At 40.8% G+C, this 10408-nt stretch overlaps 1 long non-coding RNA gene across 1 annotated transcript; it reads right to left on the reverse strand.

The window, feature by feature from the left end:
* Positions 1–8083: 8083 nt before the first annotated feature.
* On the reverse strand, positions 8084–9156 carry LOC308327831. The gene is made up of 3 exons (XR_013965224.1): positions 9101–9156; positions 8336–8386; positions 8084–8150 (listed from the first exon to the last, which is right to left on the reverse strand). It is a non-coding gene; the product is annotated as an uncharacterized lncRNA (long non-coding RNA).
* Between the last annotated feature and the right edge of the window lie 1252 nt (positions 9157–10408).

A 10408-nucleotide genomic window follows, 5' to 3' on the forward strand; every position in this document is an offset into this window, starting at 1 on the left:
TGCAGGGTGAGGCAGGTCAGTCTCACTGGAGGGCTGCAGGGTGAGGCAGGTCAGTCTCACTGGAGGGCTGCAGGGTGAGGCAGGTCAGTCTCACTGGAGGGCTGCAGGGTGAGGCAGGTTAGTCTCACTGCAGGGTGAGGCAGTTCAGTCTCACTGGAGGGCTGCAGGGTGAGGCAGGTCAGTCTCACTGCAGGGTGAGGCAGTTCAGTCTCACTGGAGGGCTGCAGGGTGAGGCAGGTCAGTCTCACTGGAGGCTAGTCGTGAAAGAGCAACAGGTTAGAACTGTGAGCCCATGCAGGGCCTCATCGCATCGCAGGAGGCATTTAAGCCTGTAACAGTTGCTGTTTTCTGCAGTGTTAATGTTGTTTCCCGTTTGTGGAACGTTATTTTGGCCAGTAGGCCTAGTTATTATTTATTTTTTCTAACGACACTTTTGGAGGTCAATAAAATGCCTGAAACATGATTGTGGACCTGTCTACTCCTTGGAGCCTCTGACCATCGGCTGGCATTATCACCACTCAATAAAACATGTAATCACTCACCATCAACAAACAGCTCAATAAAACACGTATTCACTCACCATCAACATCTCAATAAAACATGTATTCACTCACCATCAACATCTCAATAAAACACGTATTCACTCACCATCAACAAACAGCTCAATAAAACACGTATTCACTCACCATCAACATCTCAATAAAACATGTATTCACTCACCATCAACATCTCAATAAAACACGTATTCACTCACCATCAACAAACAGCTCAAAACAACATGTATTCACTCACCATCAACATCTCAATAAAACATGTATTCACTCACCATCAACATCTCAATAAAACACGTATTCACTCACCATCAACAAACAGCTCAAAACAACATGTATTCACTCACCATCAACATCTCAATAAAACATGTATTCACTCACCATCAACAGTTGAGTTGTTTATTTACTTCCAAACTAAAGCAGAGCTTGTAACAAACACCAAACTGTGTGTGTGTGTGTGTGTGTGTGTGTGTGTGTGTGTGTGTGTGTGTGAGTTGAGAGGGGGTGGGGCCATTATGGATCCCACTTCACACACAGTCACACACACTGGGAAACAGCAGACTTATAATATTCAGTCATATGCTGCCATCTGGTGGACATGAGTAACATTACACGATATGTGACTTCAAGCACTTTGTTTTCCCTTAATGACGTCAGTGGTTTTTAACTCCTTGTGGTGTTGGAGATCTGGTGTGTGTGTGTGTGTGTGTGTGTGTGTGTGTGTGTGTGTGGGGGGGGGGGGGGGGGGCGCGGCACACATTACAAATAAATTAATCCACAAAATCTAAATGTAACAAAGTAACTCTTAAGTCTTCAAATAAATGTAATTCAGTAAAAGAACAATATTTGCCTCTGAGATGTAGTGGAGCAGAACCAGAGGACTTGGAGTGCCGCGCTACGAGCTTGTAGATCTGCTAAAAAATAATGATCCAGAAAATGTTCCTCAAATCTTTGAATATATATTCTTTCAGAGCGAACATTTTTAACGCAAATCTTTACTTCTGAGGGGGTCCCTGGAACAACATATTTTCAGATGGGGGGGGGGGGGGGGGGCGGAGGAATATACTACATACTTTTTGGGGTCCTTGGCATGAAATATTGAGCACCACCGATCCAGAAACATCAGAAAACCGTCATGATTGAGAAGATTTATTTTTTTAATTTCGACGTCAGGCCTTAAGTACGTACTTAAGTACATGTACTGAGTTACTTCCCAGCACAGTACTCCGTTGTTGTGAAGTATGAGTGGAATGTTAAGCAGGGATTAACAGAGGTATTATATCAGAAGTATCTGAGTACATTTACTCAACCTACTGAGGTATCATTTTGAGGTTTATATATCCTCTGCTGGAATTAATATTTTATTAAATCGCCAAATACTTCTACTTCTACTCTACTACATCTCATAGGCAGATATTGGACTTTTTATTTTAATTGCCTCACAGACAGATATAGTTTCCTTCTGGAATGTCAACACTATTAACCCATTCTGAACGGGAACCCATTTTAGTGTTAGCATCATGTTATGCTTTAGCTATTGAAAAATAGCAGATCTACAAGCTCTATGAGCTTGTAGATCTGCTATTTTTTGAAAAATCGAAGAACGACTGACATTTTTAGAATCTGATCTCAGGTCAGAATGGGTTAATAATAATACTGTATTTGTATAGCACCTTTCAGGACATGAGATGCAGCTCAAAGAGCTTTACAGAGAAATGGAGAAAGAAAAGAAAAGAAAAGCATAAACATAAAAAAAAAACAAGAGCAGTGATAAGATTTAGATCAGGTCAACTCTGATACAATGTCATACCAACCCTGGTTACCCAGGTTACTGTAAGGTTACTGTCCCTCTCTGTCTCTCTCTCTCTCTCTCTCTCTCTCTCTCTCTCTCTCTCTCTCTCTCTCTCTCTGTCTCTCTCTCTCTCTCTCTCTCTCTCTCTCTGAGAGAGATTACATTCACAAGGTTAAGATAAAGATATCAACATGTATTATTATTGGTACTTGTACTCACAGCCATAAAGCAGAGCATTCTGATTCTTTATACTGCAGTAAAAACCCAAACCCATGTGAATATTTATACTGGAGTAAAAACCCAAACCCATGTGAGTATTTAAACTGGAGTAAAAACCCAAACCCATGTGAGTATTTAAACTGGAGTAAAACCCAAACCCATGTGAGTATTTAAACTGGAGTAAAAACCCAAAGCCATGTGAGTATTTATACTGGAGTAAAACCCAAAGCCATGTGAGTATTTAGGGGAGGATTAGTGTGTTTGGAGGTTGAGGCCGGCCGGCTCGCTGCAGGAACAACAGAAACTTTTCACTTTTTATTCACTTTCAGTTAATTTGTGTTTTTTCCCCCGAGAGAGACACATTATTATGATGATGATGACATCATGGATGTTCACGTCGGCTGACTAGAGTTCTGGGAGGAGAGAATTATGTAATGTTCATTAAATATTACACGTTTTGATATCTTTTCTGTTTGGAAACATATTGGGATATTTTTTTGGCTGGACTTCACACTCAGGTATGTCTGAACACACTGCTGTTCAATGTGACCAAATGGACCCTGAAAGTGAGCCAGGCACAGGGCTCACATTAAGGGTCCATTTGGTTCCATGTGTTACACTCTCAGAGTCACAGACCCGTAAGGGTCCATTTGGTTCCATGTGTTACACTCTCAGAGTCACAGACCTGTAAGGGTCCATTTAGGATCCCTGAGGGTCCCTGGACCACACTTTGACACCCTCTGCATTAGACCCTATGCCGTTAATTTGATATGAACAATTTAACAGTGGAAACAGCAGATCTACAAGCTTTCAACACACAGCATTGTGACACCTTCTGGAGCATGTAGATCTGCTGTTTCTCAAATAATAATACTTGCTATGAGGTGATGATGTAATCATTGTTCCAGGTGGAAGGTCAGAGGTCAGAGGTTCCAATCCTAAGCCTTGTCGCCTGGCAACAGACAGACAGACAGACAGCATGGAGGACCCATGGCAGACAGACAGGATGAGGAGTCACCAGACCAGATGCTCCACACTCAAGGTGATTTTTATAACCCTATTTATTGTACATTTACAGATACGGTAGTAGTGACTTAACCCGACTCCGCCAGATGGGGCAGCAGAGAGTACACAGAACCCCGTGTACTTTTTATGGACTAGACGTATATAAATAAAATTAATTCATTTCGATGCATTAGTATACTCCATTGACAGCATTGACATTACTGCAGAAATCCCACGCACAGTGTCTGATTCCACTACCTGGCTGTACTGCCTCGGTAATCTAAAAAATGTTCCACTTTGGTCCAAACTGTCTATCGACAAGGCAGGCTGCAAAGATAGCTCTCCGGAGCTTATCATTATTGGTGATAGTTTGATTAGATGATTAATAATAAAAATAACTAATAACTAATTGTCCTATTAAAATAGATCCATTAATTAATATTTTATTACATTTGTTCTGCCTGGTTTAAGAAAATAAACATAGTCTAGTATTATTTATTGTATTAACTTATAACTAGTTGTTCTATTAAGTTCAAACTACCGGTAGTTCTATTCATCAATACATTTTAAATTATATTTATTTAAGAAAAAAACACATAGTCTATTATTTATTGTATTAACTAATAACTAGTTATAAACTAGATCTAAGAAGAATGTTAAATTATATTTTATTACATTATTTGTTCTGCCTGGTTAAAGAAAACAAACATATTTGCAGCAGTATGTACTGTGTAGTACTACTGTATTTATTAAATCTGAAACGCGTAAGGCTGTCATTACTCCGAGGGAAGTGTTGGCCTAAAAGTGACAGTCATTAACAGTTTGTAGAAAGAGCCCAGTTCAACACAAGCTCTGATAAAACCCAGAAAAGCATTATTAAAGACTTGTTTACATTGAGGTCCATCACCTCCTTCAGCTTTCCACACTTCATTTGAAGACCTGAGGCCTCTTTTTAGACCTGGTGAAACCTATACGTTATACCATTCATGCCGGGATCCACCCGTCTACATCCTTTATTTATTGTTTTAATAAGAATTTGAAGGTTTTCAGAAAACCTTCGGCTAGGTTTTAGATGGTCTAAATCTGTAAAATACATTAACTATAACTAAATATTCCTCATCCTTGTTATGAACCATTTGATCTAAGGGTAATGGACACATAACGGACACCCGGGTATAAATGCAATAATTTATTAAGAAAATAATGAATATTTACAGATATATGGCATCATGCATAAATTACAATCAACATGAAACATATTACTTTTATTACATTTTTTTTTTACTATGGCGTCTTCTCTCGTGTATCATCAGATGTCCGGCTCCATGCTCGCCTCTCCTTGGAGGCCAGTTGGGTCAAAACAAAGTATACCACATTGTGACAGCTGTAGTGAGTCTACAGTCCACCTGCCTGCTGGCAATATAGCCTGGTTGTGATATGTAGATGTGATTGATATTGTTTGTTTTTTTAAGTCATTCTATAATTACAATACAAAGTAATTGTATTTATTTTATGTATTAATTGTATTTTATATATTACTATGTTATTACTAATTTTATGTATAACTATATTACCAATTGTATTTGTTTTATGTATTACTGTTATTACTAATTTTATTTTTTATGCATTTATTTATTTTATGTATTACTGTCATTACTAATTTTATGCATTACTATATTGATATTTTAATTTATTTTATGTATTGTCTATATTACTAATTATATTTATTTTATCCATTACTAATTTTATTTTACTTTTATTTTACTATATTAATTTACTATAATCTATCATTCGTTTTATCCATTTATTTATATTATTATCTAGTTATTTATATTGGTTTATTATTTTATAGTTTATTATTTTCAAAGAGCCCTGATTGATCACATCTACATATCACCACTACCAGTCAGGATCTGAGTGACTCAGAACCCTGGTGACCTCCAGATGGAGACACACAGGAGACCAGCAACGTCCTAAAGAAAAGAAAGAAATGCTCATTACTACTTTGTTCATAAAACAATATTGATTTAAAATGTATTAACAGTTTGCAGAATTACAGTACATGTCAAGCACAAACTTAATACAAAGACTGTTAACTTTAAGTGGACAACGCAAATAAGCATTACACTTGTTTACAAGAGGGTCCACCATGTTCAATTCATCAAAACATTTAGAGACGTACAAATAAGACACTTTTATATAGTCAAAGAACAGAACAGGAATTCATCATAAAGGAGGTAAAAAGGGAAAATAAACTTATACAGTGAGGGGAAAAAGGGAGTCAAGGGATTCACATGTCTTAATGACTGTTGGTAGGGCGTTCCACATTTTGGTGGCATAGGAGTGAAAATAATTTAGTCCCTTGTTTGTGCCGAATCTGGGTTGTACATGGTTCGTTGCACTCCCTCTGGTGTTGTGGGTGTGGACTTCGTTAACATAAAGGAAGTATCTAGACAGGTACATGGGTATCTTGGTGGTGTATCGAATCTTGTGGACCAGACCCATTGCAAGATGCTGTACTCTGTCGTCGACCCTAAGCCATTCCAGCCTGTCAAAGTGGGCAGGGGTGAGGTGGGTTCGGGGGGTGAGGCCAAGTAGGAGCCTGACCAGTTTGTTTGCACCAGGAGGTGCATGCATAGTCAAAGAAACCTTGTACGAGGGCTCCTGTTAAGGTCTTCAAGGTGTTTGTTGACCAGTGAGGAGATCCTGTAAAGGAATCTTGTTCTTTGGTTGACTTTTTTGATTACGTTGGTGGCCATTTTATCACCGGAAAGATTAGCCTCCAGGATGGAACCTAGGTAGGTAATTTCATCTTTACGTGTGATAACATTGTCACCAACTCTAACCAAGAAGCCATTGGCCTTGCTGAGATTACTATTAGATCCAAAGAGAATGGATTCAGTTTTTCCCAGGTGTAAAGATAGTTTGTTATCAGCGAGCCAGGTGCAGATTCTACAGAGTTCAGAGCTGAGGGCCTTTTCAACCTGCAGTTTGTTCCTGTCCGAGACTAGCAGTGCCGAGTCATCTGCGAACAGGAACAAGTTGCAGTCACAAGCTGATGTGTCATGATCATAGTGTGTGTGTGTGTGTGTGTGTGTGTTGTATAGTTACCTTGCTGTGCTGTAACTCCAAAGGTGATCAGAAATAGTTGCTCCATCGGCTAGAAACGTGCTCTTCACCGGCATGATGATCTTGTTCCTAAAAAAAAGTCTATAGTCAACCCTAACCGATTACAGAACATGATATAAAAAACACAACTAGAAGGATTTAGGCCTGTCACAATTACCTAATTGCCAAGTATTTGAGATACTTTTTTAGAGATTAGTCATAATCGTCTCCATGTTGAAAATGTTCATATATTGTCAAACATTTTAAAGAAATTAGCAAGCAACCGATCTACAAGCTCTAAATGTGTCACATTGTAATTTACTTCTTTTTTTAGTGTATAAAGTTATTGAATTATGCCATGTGCAGCTTTTTGTTTACAAAGCCTACAAAAGCCAAAGTTTTATTTAGAATGTTAGTATGACGCAACTAAATCGTTACTTGTAATTTATTTGAGCGACAATTAAAATTGGCCATTATAAAACGTTAAATTCTGACAGGCCTAAACAGGTTCCAGTGGCGTCTACCGAACCTTCTAGCTCCGTCCGAGCCTCCCAGCGACCCAGAAGTCCTAAACGAAGCCTAAAAAAGCCCTAACCCTAAAGCGGTTCGTACCGTTGAGTTCCTCACTGAGAAGGCCCAGGTCCGAAGTCCTCCAGCGTCTACCCAGATCTCAGTCCTCCGTCCTCCCATCCATCCAGGCCCAGGTCCGAAGTCCTCCAGCGTCTACCCAGATCTCCGTCCTCAGTCCTCCCATCCATCCATGGACAGACCTGCAGATCTCCATCTCTAGAGGCTCCAGCCTCCAGCTGTGTCTATGATCTCCATCCTGAGAGAGAAAGAAAGAAACCATTAGCTCTACAAGCTCACAACACGTTGCAGTGTGAGCTTGTAGCTCTGCTATTTTTGCTGAACGGAATAGGGATGCTGGGGTTGAAGTAGTTAACAAAAAGTGTCATTAAGACTTTGATTAGCTTGGAAAGCTGACAGACATTCAACCAGAGTGCCAATAGGAGGCATCAACACATGTACAGTCCTCAACATCTTTTGTAATTTGTATTAAAGTTGTTACAAAGACCAAGAGGCACGCTCATGATATGAGATATTGACTCTCAAACTATTGTGCAGAGTCATTTAGATGTATCCTAAAATATTTAAAACATTTGGATTACTGTAAATGATGCCATTCTTCGTACCATAACAGTACAAAAGCAGTTATCCATCCTCAGAAACAAGCAAGAACTATTCCTACTCACAGCTCATCAGAGTCCTCTGAGGAAGCCCCTGGGGGGGGGGGGGGGGGGGAGCTTTGGAACGGATCTCTGTCCAGGGAACATCAGATCGTCTATCGATATCTCCATTCTAACAAAGGAAAAAAAACACACCAAATTAGTCTTTCTGTGTGTGTGTGTGTGTGTGTGTGTGTGCACTCCCTGTCCAGCAGCCGCGTTCCAGCGACGTCTACCGCGATCTTCATCCTAACAAAGAAAGATTGATTAGAGTGACCAAGAGCCAGATATATATTCTATCCTGTCACAACATATACATCCTAGTACATCAAACTTTTATTTATAGAGAACATTTAAACAGAAGCTAAACATATCACTTACAGTAATAAACGTTTCAGTTAGGGTTCTTTTTGACAGGCCTAACAGGGTCTTACTTTGAGTCGTCTTCAGAGGAATGCAGATTCCTGGAGAGACCTGCAGTACATCTGGAAGAAAGACATTTATGACGGTTATCATCTATGAATGGCTTCATAGAAAAGAGCTTCGCACATCACTCCCGTGTTGTTGCCGCCAATAGTCTGGATAGTCTATACTTCTTATTCTTGATGACAATTGTTTATGTCTTAATGTTTAATTTGATGTATTACTATATTGTTGCTTACTGTAAGTCACACTGGATGTGAGAACTGCCTAAATTGTTGAAATTCCTAGACGTGATCAATTAGGGTCATAGGGTGTTTTTACAGTCCCACTCCTCCCCATCATCTCTTGCGGTGAAGCTGGACAGAACAATGTCCTTTAAACAACACCTGACAGCGTCAAGAGAAAGACCACCGCCTGTGCCGCACCGATACGGCGTCCAGCCGGTACCGAGGCTCTGGTGTTCCCCACCGCTGAGTACTGTGCCCCAGTCTGGAGCCGTAGCCCTCATGTTGGTTTTGGGGCTTTTTATGCCTTTACCGATAGTGAACCGTATATAGACAGGAAAGGGGAAAGAGATGGGGAGTGACACGCGGCAAAGGCCGTCGGGAGTCGAACCCGCAGCACGCTGTCCGGCTGGCTTGGCAGCATAGGTGCCCAGACAGTTGAGCTAACCATCCGGGCCACACTTAAATATTTAATTGCAATTTATTTGAGCGACAATAATCGTCCAGTAAAAAGAAACCTCATAATCGTGAAAGGCCTAGAGCGGTTCTTACCGTGCGGTTCCTCACCGGGCAGGCCCAGGTCCGAAGTCCTCCGGCATCTACACAGATCTCCGTCTTAAGAAAGAAATAAGGACCAAATTAGCTTTTGTTGAGCTGCATATTCAGAACCACTCTATAGATTTGATAAAACAGATCTTTAAAGAGAGCATTTGGTATATGCTCCGATTTCACTCTACACAAATTGATTTGCCAAACATAGCAGATCTACAAGCTCACAACACGTTGCAACGCGGTGTGAGCTTGTAGATCTGCTAATTTGGCTGAACGCTCCCCCCAGAATAGAGATGCTGGGGTTGAAGTGGTTAAGACTTTGATTAGCTTGGAGAGCTGACAGACATTCAACCAGTGCCACTAGGAGGCACCATACTGCCATGCTATACTGCGTACCATAACAGTACAACAGATATCCATCCCAACAAGAAATATTCCTACTCACAGCTCATCAGAAGTCCTTTGGAACGGATCTCTGTCCTTCCACGACGTCTACCACGACCCATCCACCCTAAGAAAGAAAGAAACTTTCACATCATACACAAAATGTATAGAGAACATTTAAAACAGAAGCCGACCATACCACTCACAGTAATAGAAAAGTCTAAGTGGTTTCTTACTTTGAGCCGCCTTCAGAGCCCCCCATGCAGATTCATCCATGGACAGCGAGAACTGCAGATGTCCACCTGTAGGGGCTCCGGTTGAGCCTCGCAGCATCTGGAATGAAGACATAGTGGTTATAGTCTACGAATGGCTTTGCACATCACTCACTTGTTGCTGCCGCCAATAGGAATTTGTGATGTCTGTGTGGCGACAATTGCTGTGTCTGTCTGTTTTTTTATAATACATACAATTTATATAGCACTTTTCAAGGTACCCAAAGTTGCTTCACAAAACAGAAGTCAAAACAAAATTTGAAAATAAACTAGATTAAGAAGGTTAAAAACTATAATTATTTGGCATGTTTGTGAAGCTTTTCGGTTCCACACCAGTAACTGCTGTTCAGCTACATCCACGACCTCCCTGCAACAACATCAATGAAGTATGGCTATGCAGACGACCCAAGTACTGTGTCCCAGTCTGGAGCCGTAGCTCTCATGTCAAGAAGCTGGATGCTGCCCTCAACACCGGATGGGCCACCCCAAACAAACTGCCTGCCTGCCTGTTCTCGCTGGAATCACTCCAACAGAGGTCAGACGAGAAGCAGCCACGCTGGCCCTCACTGAGAAGGCACAGCTGAGTGAATCCCAGCCATCTCCTCCACAAGGTCGTCAGAGACACCACAGCACACGTGCCTCAAGTCACGGT

Source organism: Protomyctophum bolini (genome assembly GCF_963924005.1).
Source record: "Protomyctophum bolini genome assembly, chromosome: 14".
In the NCBI taxonomy this organism is placed as follows: domain Eukaryota; kingdom Metazoa; phylum Chordata; class Actinopteri; order Myctophiformes; family Myctophidae; genus Protomyctophum; species Protomyctophum bolini.